This window comes from Manis javanica, chromosome 5 (genome assembly GCF_040802235.1).
Source record: "Manis javanica isolate MJ-LG chromosome 5, MJ_LKY, whole genome shotgun sequence".
In the NCBI taxonomy this organism is placed as follows: Eukaryota; Metazoa; Chordata; class Mammalia; order Pholidota; family Manidae; genus Manis; species Manis javanica.
In genome coordinates, this window is record NC_133160.1 from 133978886 (window position 1) to 133991965 (window position 13080).

General features: G+C 34.8%; 1 protein-coding gene across 8 annotated transcripts in view; it reads left to right on the forward strand.

Annotated features, from left to right (window-relative positions):
- Positions 1-13080, forward strand: part of FRYL (FRY like transcription coactivator) — a 295909-nt gene that overhangs the window by 80100 nt on the left and 202729 nt on the right. For 7 of the 8 annotated variants that reach the window (XM_073237639.1, XM_073237642.1, XM_073237641.1 and 4 more), the window contains one exon: positions 12525-12656. The exons of the other annotated variant lie outside the window; for it this stretch is intronic. The gene's annotated coding sequence lies outside the window, so the exon portion shown is untranslated. The remainder of the gene's footprint in view (positions 1-12524; positions 12657-13080) is intronic. 8 annotated transcript variants of the gene reach the window in all.

Sequence of the window (13080 nt, forward strand, 5' to 3'; positions counted from 1 at the left end):
CAGTACACTGTTGAACATCAGCATTAGTAATTTTCTTCTGGATACATATCTCCCCAGGCAAGGGTAACAAAAGCAAAAATGAACAAGTAGGAATACATCAAACCAAAGAGCTTCTGCACAGCGAAGGAAGCCATCAGCAAAGTGTAAAGGCAACCTACTGAATGAGAGAAGATACTTGCAAATGATATATCTGATAAGGGGTTAATACCCAAAATATATAAAGAACTCATACAGCCCAATGCCAAAAATAAAATTAGAAACAAATAACATGTCCCAAATAATTAAATTAGTAATTTTAAATTTAAATTTAAAAGTTAAACTTAAAATTCAATCCCTGATTAAAAAAGTGGGCAGGGGACCTGATCAGATATTTTTCCAGAGAAGACATACAGATAGATGACAGACAGACACACTAAAAGGTGCTCAACATCACTAATCATCAGGGAAATGCATATCAAAACTACAATGATATATACCACCTCACCCCAGGCAGAATGGCTATTATGAAAGACAAGAAATTACAAGTATTGGTGAGGATGTAGAGAAAAGGGAACCCTCGTACACTGTTGGTAGGAATGTAAATTGGTGTAGCCACTATGAAAAACAGTATGGAGGTTTCTTAAAAATCTAAAATTAGAAATACTATACAACCCACTAATTCCACTTATGGGAATTTACCTGAAGAAAACAAACCCACTAATTTGAAGAGATATATGCATTCCTGTGTTTACTGCTGCATTACTTACAGTAGCCAAGATGTGGATATAACCTAAGTGTACATTGATAGATGAATGATAAAGACGATGTCGTACATATATACAATATAATATTATTCAGCCATAAAAATAAGTCCTGCCATTTGCAGCAACATGGGTGGACCTAGAGGGTTTTATGCTAAGTGAAATAAACCAGGCAGAGAAAGACAAATATCATATGATTTAATTCACTTATGTGCTATCTTAAAAATGAACAAAAAATAAAACAGACTCATAAGCATAGAGCAGACTAGTGGTTGCTAGATTTTTTCCAATAACTTAGTTCAGAATCTCAAAGTAATGGGAATTTTAGGTAAAGTTTATGGAAAAATGTGGGAGCCATGTTATGCTTTTTAGGTTATCATAAGAAGGTGTCTTTGATTACATCATATGGCATTTTATAGCACATAAAGGTATAAGGATTGACCTATTGTCTTTGTTTATAAAAAGGTTTTATTGTGATTTAAAATTTGAAGTCTTTTACATAGACTCCTTTTTCACCTTCCTACCACTTAAGTTAAAGCAGAAGAATCTGATAGTTAATGTATATATAGGACAAATCTTTGTTACTGAAATTTTCATTTTGGGGGGGAAAAACTATTCCTTCTAAGACAAAAGCAGAGGAGACCATTTTAGCCAAGAACTGGTGGCCTTTAGAGTACTCATGGTTGAGTTGTGAAAGTTTTGTGTTGTTTAGGCTTCTACTTTCTTTTTCTTTTTTTACTTGGCCTGTGTTTTGCTCTTTTCCTTGCTCATTAGTAGCAATATCATTAAGCCCACAGGAAGAAAAGATATTGAAACTAAATGTTAGTAGAATAATTTTACAGTGAATTGTTTTTATACTTTTTATGTACAAAGGAACTAGAATAGTATGTTTTGTGACATGTTCTATATATACACACATATACATACAATAATACATATTTTAACATTTTTATGCTTATAAGTTTTAAAAAATACACAATAGCTTTTATTTTTCCATTTAATAGCATGTGGAAAACATTTAAGTGACAGAAACATTTACATTTATCTTAGTTTGCATTACTGTTAGTTGAATTTAATCTCTATTTAGTGCTTCATTTTTTAATGAAAGCTCACTTCGTAGGCATTGGAGACGGAAGGATGAATATCTTACCCATCAGGGACTCATGATCTCAGAGCCAACTCTTAAAACCACAGAATTTTAGAACAGGGAGAAATTTAAGAGATGGTCTTTGGTTAGTTAGCAGGGTGTGTGTTTAGGCAGAAGTCCTCCAATTCCCCCCACTTCAGGGTCTTCTGTCCCCAACTCTCCATCCTCCCAGACATGCAAAATGTCATTTTCTGTGCAGAGGAGAGAGGAATTCAAGTAGGCAGATGATTGGGTGGCATTAAATGTGTAGCTTGTCCATCTTATTACACTGATGGACAGTGACTGCAGTGGGGGTGGGAGATGAGGACTTGATAATACCAGTGAATGCTGAAACCACAATATTGTTCATGTGAAACCTTCATAAGATTGTTTATCGATGATGCTTTAATTTAAAAGAAAAGTGTAGCTTGTCAGGTACTCTTTTCCATTTCCTTTGCCTGGTAAGCAGGGCAAGATGCAGGACCTTTTTTTCCCCCAAGGCCAGTTTTTTAGTCCAGAAATTGAAAACTGTGAAGTCAAGAATCGTTTTTAGTGGGTATTGACTAGAAGATAACACTTTTCTTTTTTTAATAGTTTGGAAACGATCAAAGTGTATTGAGGATTCTTTCAAATGTGTCATGCATGTATATATATGTGGCTTTTATAAAATGTTTTATAAATTCATTCACATAAAGTGTATTTTTTTACTGTGGTGAAGAGAGTTTGGAAACATGTCTTCTACTCTGTACATTGCACCCTTGCTTTAAACGTGGGGTCAGCCAGTGATCCCCCTTATACTTAGTGTGTTATTTATGCCCTCCTGTTGGCATGACAACAACAAAACAATAGAAAGTTTACAGTGAAAAAGCCAATTATTGCTTTTAAGTGCGTAAAATGTTTTCTACAGAGGTAGAAATATACACAGGTTATATTTTCTCCACAATACATCTTAATAAAGAATGTGCAGTGATGTAGTTTTTTCATTATACTGGTCTTACTTTCATGCCTCTGGGTACAAATAAACACTGTGGTGGATCTGTTATTCTGTATTGTTTATGATGTGCCTAACTTCATACTAAGATATGATTTAAGAAGTACCAAGAGAATTTGGATTATTTAATAATAGTATATAATAAAACTACTTATCAAATATTCATGTGGGTCCATACAGAGGCATAATTGTATTCTTGTAATGCACAATATAAATACTAATATTGTTTTGGAAAATCAGCATGGTATGCTGAAGCCATGGTTTGGCAAAAGGCATTGTAGTAAGTTTTTATCTGTGGGAATTACTGGCAAGTATAATTGAGAGATTCTAAATACTGCAGTTGTTTACTTCGCTTTTGAATTTGGCTTAAATATTTTTGGTCTTGTTATTTTTTAAAATAATCATTGAGTTATTGTTCTGAAAGACTGATGACAGTAGCTAAACCATAATTCTATGGATTTTAATAATTATATCTTATTTTAAAGATTTAAAAATAATTTCCTCCCACTGATGATAGTTTTTAAGATATTTAAATGCAATAGAGGAATGAATGTTTTCTGCTCATTCCTCATCTTAATGGTTACCAGCTCTTTGCTATTTTTACCTACTTCCTTTTTCCAGTTCCCAGTTATTTTGATGCAATTCCTCTGTCATAAAACATCATCTGTAAATATCTTAGAATGCATTTCTGAAAGGGAAGGGCTTCCATTTCTAGACATATAAAGCAGAATCTTAACCTTTTTAAGGAATGTACAGAAGTTATGAATGCTCAAATTGTGTTTGGGAAAATGAGATCATTTAAATGGAATAAGTGGAAAAAGAGAAATACCTGGTAAACAGTTATACTTAACAACAACAACAAAACAATAGAAAGTTTACAGTGAAAAAGCCAATTATTGCTTTTAAGTACCCATGGAGAAAAGGAAGAAATTGGTATTTTTGAACACCTAGTATGTGCCTACATTCCATACAAGCTAGTGGGGAGTAAAGCCAAGTGTATTTTCATGCCTTTTGAGATAGAAATTCTGTTTCTAACAGGTCTTCTTGAAGGGAAAAAATCAAAGATGTGTATAAAGACTGCCAATCAAAATATTCACTGCAGTATTATTTATAGCATTGAATAATTGAATCTAATGCTGAATAATAGTGGAATAATCATTATGTAGAATATAATAGTGGAATAATAATTAACAATCCACTAATGCACATGATATATTTATCAAGTATTGTAATGTTTTGTAACCACTAGAAATTACATAATATGATGTCAATAGTTTAAAACAGTTAATGCATATCAAAAGACCTGAAAGAAATTAACCCAGATATTAACAGTGGGTAATATTTATTAACAGGATTAATAGTGGCTATTTCTAGGTGTTAGAGTTATGAGTGATTTTTAGTTTTTCATTTTCTTTCTGGGAAGTGTTGGACATTTGTCTACCAGTGTATGTGGTATAAGTTAATAAATAATAAACACTTACTGAGTACTTACTCTGCAAGCACTAGTTAAGCACTTTGGAGCTTTTACACTTAATTCTCATAATAGCCCTAAGAAGTTTTATTATCCTTATTTTATAGATGAGGAAGTGGAGGCATAGAAAGATTGAGAACCTGGACAATATGAAGTTATCCTTATAAGTTTATTCTTTTCTTCCAAACATAGTTTTATTCCAACAATTAGGAAGATGCTGTCTTGTTTTTCTACTTCTTATAAGTACTGTTTTGTTTTTGTACTTCTTACCTAAAAATATTTGGTGAATATTAGTAAAAAATGTTTCTTTTAACTTACAGATAACATTTCATCTTATGAATATACCATGATTTTCTTCAACTGGTCCTTTGTTTTTGTTCAATGCCTGCCCTCCAGCATTCTGTTTATGGGAGTAGGGGTACAATGAACATCTTTGTAAATAAATCTGGATGTGCATTTTGAATTGTCTTCCTAGAAAAAGCTCTTGGAATTATTGGGTCAATGAACATAAACATTTTAAAGGCTTCTGACAAATGTTGTGAGATTGTAGTTGCCTCCTGCACTTCAGATAAATTGTTTAAAGGCTGTAAATTTGGGGAGGAATAGATTGTCTAAACATTAAGAATTTGTGCTTTCATAGTTTCTTTTTTAAAGTTAGTCTTTTCTCTAAGCCTTGCTGAAGATAGCAAACACAGAAAAAGAGGGGAGATGAACTTTGAAGATTAAATTGTGACCAACTGGCTTTATGACTTTGAGCAGGTACTAATGCATTTTTCTGATTAACTTAAAATTTGATTAACCTAAAAACCTTTTTATTGCAAATTGTTTTATAAACACTTATAAAATTTACATACCAAAAATTTGGCATCAGTTTTTTTCTTTGATCTCATAGTACATCAGGGTCATAATCAGGTAGAGCAATTTCTATTGTGAAATTTTAAAAATTACAGATATTAAAGGTATACATTGATTAGAGACTATAACAACACTTGAAAGTGTTTTAGATGTTGCATTTTAAAATAAAGATTTTTTTTTTCCTAAGAGGGCACTTACTTTGTCTTTGTGCACAAGCAAGAACAGAAAAATTTTTGGCTAACTGATGGTTTCTGTTAAATAATTAAGGTTTTATTATGTTTTTTCTTGAGCATATCATCTTCCAGATACAATGTAGGGGGCTTCTACAAAGACTTAACTGAAGGTTTGAGCAGAGAGAGGAGGATATTAACCTAAGGATGTCCAGAGATAATTAATGTAATCAGAAACTTTTCCTATGAAGTTCTGAGGAGGTTAAGATCCAGTTTTCTGGAGAGACCAAGATTGGTAAAAGGTAATCTGAGAGTCTAAAAATTTGTGAGAGGTCTAAATGGAATAAATAGAAAACGTTCTATTTAAACTTCAAGGCTGTAATTATTTTAATGGAAAAAAAGGTACTACTTCTGTTTATTATGAATAGTAAAATTATGAAACTACAATAAATGGTTCATGTACAAAATAAGCACGAGGGGGTAGGGGATTTTTATCAGGGGCTCTTAATCTGTAGTTAATGATTGGATTAAAAAGGTTCATCACCTTGTAAAATCAGGTATATGTGCATTTTGGAAGAAGCGGCCTGAGAGAGGGCGAGGGGAGATAGACCTAGCCAATCTCCCCAAAAAAGAATTCAAAATAAAGGTCATAACAATGCTGATGGATCTTCAGAGAAATATGCAAGAGCTAAGGGATGAAGTCCAGACGGAGATTACAGAAATGAAACAATCTCTGGAAGGATTTATAAGCAGAATGTATAAGATGCAAGAGTCCATTGATGGAATAGAAATCAGAAAACAGGAATACAGAGAAGCTGAGGCAGAGAGAGATAAAAGGATCTCTAGGAATGAAAGAATATTAAGAGAACTGTGAGACCAATTCAACGGAACAATATTTGCATTATAGGGGTACCACAAGAAGAAGAGAGAGAAAAAGGAATAGAAAGTGTCTTTGAAAAAATAATTGCTGAAAACTTCCCCAAACTGGGGGAGGAAATAGTTGCTCAGACCACAAAAGCACACAGAACTCCCAACAGAAGGTACCCAAAGAGAACAATACCAAGACATATAATAATTAAAATGGCAAAGATCAAGGACAAGGACAGAGTATTAAAGTCAGCTAGAGAGAGGAAAAAGATCACCTGCAAAGGAAAACCCATCAGGCTATCATCAGACTTCTCAACAGAAACCTTACAGGCCAGAAGAGAATGGCATGATATATTTAATGCAATGAAACAGAAGGGCCTTGAACCAAGAATACTGTATCCAGCACGATTATCACTTAAATATGAGGGAGGGATTAAACAATTCCCAGACAAGCAAAAATTGAGGGATTTGCCTCCCACAAACCACCTGTACAGGGTATTTTAGAGGGACTGCTCTAGATGGGAGCACTCCTAAGGCTAAATAGATGTCAGCAGAGAAAATAAAATCACAGCAAAGAAAGAAGACCAACCAAATACTAACTAAAGACAAAAAATAAAATCAACTACCCACAAAAGGAGTCAAAGGAAACACAAAGAGCACAGAACAAAACATCCAACATATGAAGAATGGAGGAGGAGGAATAAGAAGGGAGAGAAATGAAGAATCAACAGACAGTGTTTATAATAGCTCAATAAGCGAGTTAAGTTAGTAAGATAGTAAAGAAGCTAACCTTGAACGTTTGGTAACCACGAACCTAAAGCCTGCAATGGCAATAAGTACATATCTTTCAATAATCACCCTACATGTAAATGGACTGAATGCACCAATCAAAAGACACAGAGTAATAGAATGGATAAAAAAGCAAGACCCATCTAAATGCTGCTTACAAGAGACTCACCTCAAACCCAAAGACATGCACAGACTAAAAGTCAAGGGATGGAAAAAGATATTTCATGCAAACACAACAGCTACAAAAAAGCAGGTGTTGCAGTACTAGTATCAGACAAAATAAACTTCAAAGAAAGTTAACTAGATAAAGAAGGACATTACATAATGATAAAGGGCTCAGTCCAACAAGAGAATATAACCATTATAAATATATATGTACCCAATAGAGGAGCATAAGCATATGTGAAACAAATACTAACAGAATTAAAAGAGGAAATAGAATGCAATGCATTCATTTTGGGAGACTTCAACACACCACTCACTCCAAAGAATAGACCCACCAGACAGAGGCACTGAACAGCACACTAGAACAGATGGACCTAATAGACATCTATAGAACTCTACATCCAAAAGCAACAGGATACACATTCTTCTCAAGTGCACATGGAACATTCTCCAGAATAGACCACATACTAGGCCACAAACAGAACCTCAATAAATTAAAAAAGATTGCAATCCTACAAACCAACTTTTCAAACCAGAAAGGTATAAAACTAGAAATAAATTGTACAGAGAGAGCAAAAATGCTCACAAACACATGGAGGCTTAACCATGCTCCCTACTAATCAGTGGATCAATGACCAAATTAAAATAGAGATCAAGGAATATATGGAAACAAATGACAACAACAACACAAAGCCCCAACTTCTGTGGGATGCAGTGAAAGCAGTCTTATGAGGGAAGGTATATAGTAATCCAGGCATATTTAAAGAAGGAAGAACAATCCCAAATGAAAAGTCTAACATCACGATTATTGAAATTGGAAAAAGAAGGACAAATGAGGCCTAAAGTCAGCAGAAGGAGGGACATAATAAAGATCAGAGAAGAAATAAATAAAATTGAGAAGAATAAAACAGTAGAAAAAATCAGTGAAACCAAGAGCTGGTTCTTTGAGAAAATAAACAAAATAGATAAGCCTCTAGCCAGACTTATCAACAGTAAAAGAGAGTCAACACACATCAACAGAATCAGAAACAAGAAAGGAAAAATCACAACGGACTCCACAGAAATACAAAGAATTATTAGAGAATACTATGAAAACCTATGTGCTAACAAGCTGGAAAACCTAGAAGAAATGGACAACTTCCTAGAAAAATACATCCTTCCAAGACTGACCAAGGAAGAAACACAAAATCTAAACAAACCAGTTACCAGCAAAGAAATTGAAGCAGTAATCAAAAAACTACCCAAGAACAAAACTCCCGTCCAAATGGATTTACCTCAAAATTTTATCAGACACACAGAGAAGACATAATACCCATTCTCCTTAAAGTTTTCCAAAAAAAGGAAGAGGAGGAAATACTCCCAAACTCATTCTATGAAGCCAACATCACCCTAATATACCAAAACCAGGCAAAGACCCCACCAAAAGAAAACTAGAGACCAATATCCCTGATGAACATAGATGCAAAAATACTCAACAAAATATTAGCAAACCGAATTCAAAAATACATCAAAAGAATAATACACCATGAATAAGTGGGATTCATCCCAGGGATGCAAGGATGGTACAACATTCAAAAATCCATCAACATCATCCACCACATCAACAAAAAGAAGGACAAAAACCACATGATCATCTCCATAGGTACTGAAAAAGGATTTGACAAAATTCAACATCCATTCATGATAAAAACTCTTAACACAATGGGTATAGAGGGCAAGTACCTCAACATAATAAAGGCCATATATGATAAACCCACAGCCAACATCATACTGAACAGCAAGAAGCTGAAAGCTTTTCCTCTGAGATCAGGAACAAGACAGGGATGCCCACTCTCCCCACTGTTATTCAACATAGTACTGGAGGTCCTAGCCACAGAAGTCAGACAAAACAAAGAAATAAAAGGCATCCAGATTGGTAAGGAATAAATCAAACTGTCACTATTTGCAGATGACATGATATTGTACATAAACCCTAAAGACTCCACTCCAAAAGTACTAGAACTGATATCGGAAACTGATAACAGCAAAGTTGCAGGATACAAAATTAGCACACAGAAATCTGTGGCTTTCCTATACACTAACAATAAACTACCAGAAAGAGAAATCAGGAAAACAATTCCATTCACAATAGCATCAAAAAGAATAAAATACCTAGGAATAAACCTATCCAAGGAAGTGAAAGACCTATACCCTGAAAACTATAAAACACTCTTAAGAGAAATTAAAGAGGACACTAGCAAATGGAAACTCATCCCATGCTCTTGGCTAGGAAGAATTAATATTGTCAAAATGGCCATCCTGCCGAGAGCAATATACAGATTTGATGCAGTCCCTATCAAATTACCAACAGCATTCTTCAACAAAGTGGAACAAATAGTTCTAAAATTCATATGGAACCACCAAAGACCCCGAATAGCCAAAGCAATCCTGAGAAGGAAGAATAAAGTGGGGAGGATCTTGCTCCCCAACTTCAAGCTCTACTACAAAGCCACTGTAATCAAGACAATTTAGTACTGGCACAAGAACAGACCCATAGACCAGTGGAACAGAATAGACACCCCAAACATTAACCCAAACATATATGGTCAGTTAATATTTGATAAAGGAGCCATGGACATACAATGGGGAAATGACAGTCTCTTCAACAGATAGTGCTGGCAAAACTGGACAGCTACATGTAAGAGAATGAAACTGGATCACTGTCTAACCCCATACACAAAAGTAAACCCCAAATAGATCAAAGACCTGAATGTAAGTCATGAAACCATAAAACTCTTAGAGAAAAACATAGGCAAAAATCTCATGGACATAAACATGAGTGACTTCTTCATGAACATATCTCCCTGGGCAAGGGAAAGAAAAGCAAAAATGAACAAGTGGGACTATATCAAGCTAAAAAGCTTCTGTACAGCAAAGGACACCATCAATAGAACAAAAAGGTATCCTACAGTATGGGAGAAAATATTAAAAAATGACCGATCCGATAAAAGGCTGGCATCCAAAATATATAAAGAGCTTATACCCCTCAACAAACAAAAAGCAAATAATCCAATTAATAAAGTGGGTAGAGAAACTGAATAGACAGTTCTCCAAAGAAGAAATTCAGATGGCCAGCAGACACATGAAAAGATGCTCCACATCGCTAATCATCAGAGAAATGCAAATTAAAACCACAATGAGATATCACCTCAGCCCAGTAAGGATCGCCACCATCCAAAAGGCAAACAACAACAAATGTTGGCGAGGTTGTGGAGAAAGGGGAACCCTCCTACACTGTTGGTGGGAAATAGTTCAACCATTGTGAAAAGCAGTATGGAGATTCCTTAAAATGCTCAAAATAGAAATACCATTTGACCCAGGAATTCCACTTCTAGGAATTAACCCTAAGAATGCAACAGCCCAGTTTGAAAAAGACAGATGCACCCCTGTGTTTATCGCAGCACTATTTACAATAGCCAAGAAATGGAAGCAACCTAAGTGTCCATCAGTAGATGAATGGATAAAGAAGATATGGTTCATATACACAATGGAATATTATTCAGCCATAAGAAGACAAATCCTACCATTTGCAACAGCATGGATGGAGGTAGAGGGTATTATGCTCAGTGAAATAAGCCAGGCGGAGAGAGACAAATACCAAGTGATTTCACTCACGTGTGGAGTATAAGAACAAAGAAAAACTGAAAGAACAAAACAGCAGCAGAATCACAGAACCCACGAATGGACTAACAGTTACCAAAGGGAAAGGCACTGAGGAGGATGGGTGGTAGGAAGGCAGGATAAGGGCCGGGAAATAGAAAGGGGGCATTACGATTAGCATGGGTAGTGGGGGCGGAGGGGTCACGGGGAGGGCTGTACAACACAGAGAAGACGAGTAGGGATTCTGCAGCATCTTACTACTCTGATGGATAGTGACTGTAATGTGGTTTTGGGGGGGGGGGTTGTTGAAGGGAGTAGCCTAGTAAACATGATGTTCTTCATGTAATTGTAGATTAATGATACCAAAATTAAAAAAATAATAATAAAAAGAAAAAATACTTGGTGGGGCAGTCAACAATTATGGTACATCTGAATGATAGTGATTATGAGCATGGGCATGTGAATTAGTATTTTATTTATATTTATCAGTTTTTTTGGCTTCAGAAATTTAGTTTTAGTAATGATTTAGTTGATTATGCCTGTGAGTAAATGGAATATCATTATATTTTTTCTAACTTGGCTAAAGGAATTTCAATTAGGAATTTAAGGACAAAATTAATATTTTAGGGAGCAGTTTTTTCTGTTGGGCTACAGATTAATTTCATTAAACAGAAAAAAATAAGTAATAAACTGTTATGATTTAAGATGAGGATAATTTGAGTTTCAATGCCAGGTTTAAAATGTGGCGTATTTAAGTTAAAAAATGCCAAGACCTTTAATGGAAATGAAAACATGGAGTGCACACAGTTATATGTGAGTCTTTATATGCAGTAAAAGGATAGCTCCCTGTCGTCATTGGTTTTATTCTTAATAACCAATGAATTGTTAATAGATATGATATAGTAGTTTATAAACCATGACCCCCTTAGAGTTATTATAATTGGACTTTGAAAAATATGTATCCCAAACATTCTTTGTAGATGGGATAGATATTAGGCCTAGTGGATATATGAACTATTTTGCAAATCTGTTTATTTTAGTGTACAAAATAAAAATGTATTAAGTATATTATTGATTAATTAAGGTGTTAATGTATTAGGTCAGTCATTGGTTAGTAAGAACATTATTTGAGACTGCAAAGAGAAGAAAGTAAAGTGGAAAACCATACTTAAAAGGACTTAAGACACAGTAACAATTGCCTGTAGGGATTTTGTTTAGTTCTGGATTAGTACAAACTGTTTAAGAAAACACCAGGACACAGGTGGGGAAAATTGATACTAATTGGTAATTGATGTTATACAGAAATTATTTTTAATGTATTGTAGGTATTATAGTGATACTGGCCTATGTTTAAAAAGAAGTCTTAGAGAAATACATACAAAATTATCTACAGATGAAGTGGCACAATGTCTAGAATTTGCTTCAGAATAATCCAGAGCGGTGGGATAGGGGTCGGGGGTGGGTGAGGATATAAATGAAACATGATTTGCCATGAGTTAATCATGGTGAGTTCATTGTACTATTCCCAATCATTCTTTATTAGTTTGAAGTTTTTCATAATAAAAATTCAGAAAAAAATGTGATGCAGCATTATTGAAAGAAGATACCTATAGCACTAAGTGACACAGCTATGTAGGATGGATATAAGCAACATACAAATGTACTGATTATAAACAATCTAATGTAAATCTTGTATTTTGTTTTTCTTCAGAGCCAAAGCCATTTATTTGAATCTTGGAAGAATAACACCTAAATGCTTAATTCTCAAAACTGCTCAAGAGTCCCACAGTCAGGATTGAATGATCCATGTTACCACCAAGAAATTAGTGTCTTGAATTCTATGGTAAGATTATAACAAATATTTTAAAGTCTAAATAGTGACTCTAAAAAGATTTTTGAATGCTATGTCTGAGGAGCTAGCTTTTATTAATAATTTCTTAGTCCTGTAACCATTCAAAGTTGTGATAATCAACCAAAGATCTTAGCAATACCAACACACAAACACGGCTTTATGGCATTTCCTCTTTGCAGGTTCAGCTAGCAACAGATACAGTTCTGTCTCTTGCATGCCGTACGTTCCCCCGTCCTTTCCCCCAGGGTGGGTCCTTCTGAAGCTGATGCTGAAAAGCCAGGCTGTTTATTATTCCAGGATGTTTTTTAGGGATCAACACCCATAGGGAGAGGGGATTATTAGAAAGCAGATTGAGCAGAGGACACTGAACAGCAATGCAGGCTCAGCCAAGGCTTGGCCAGCCCTTCAGGGAGAA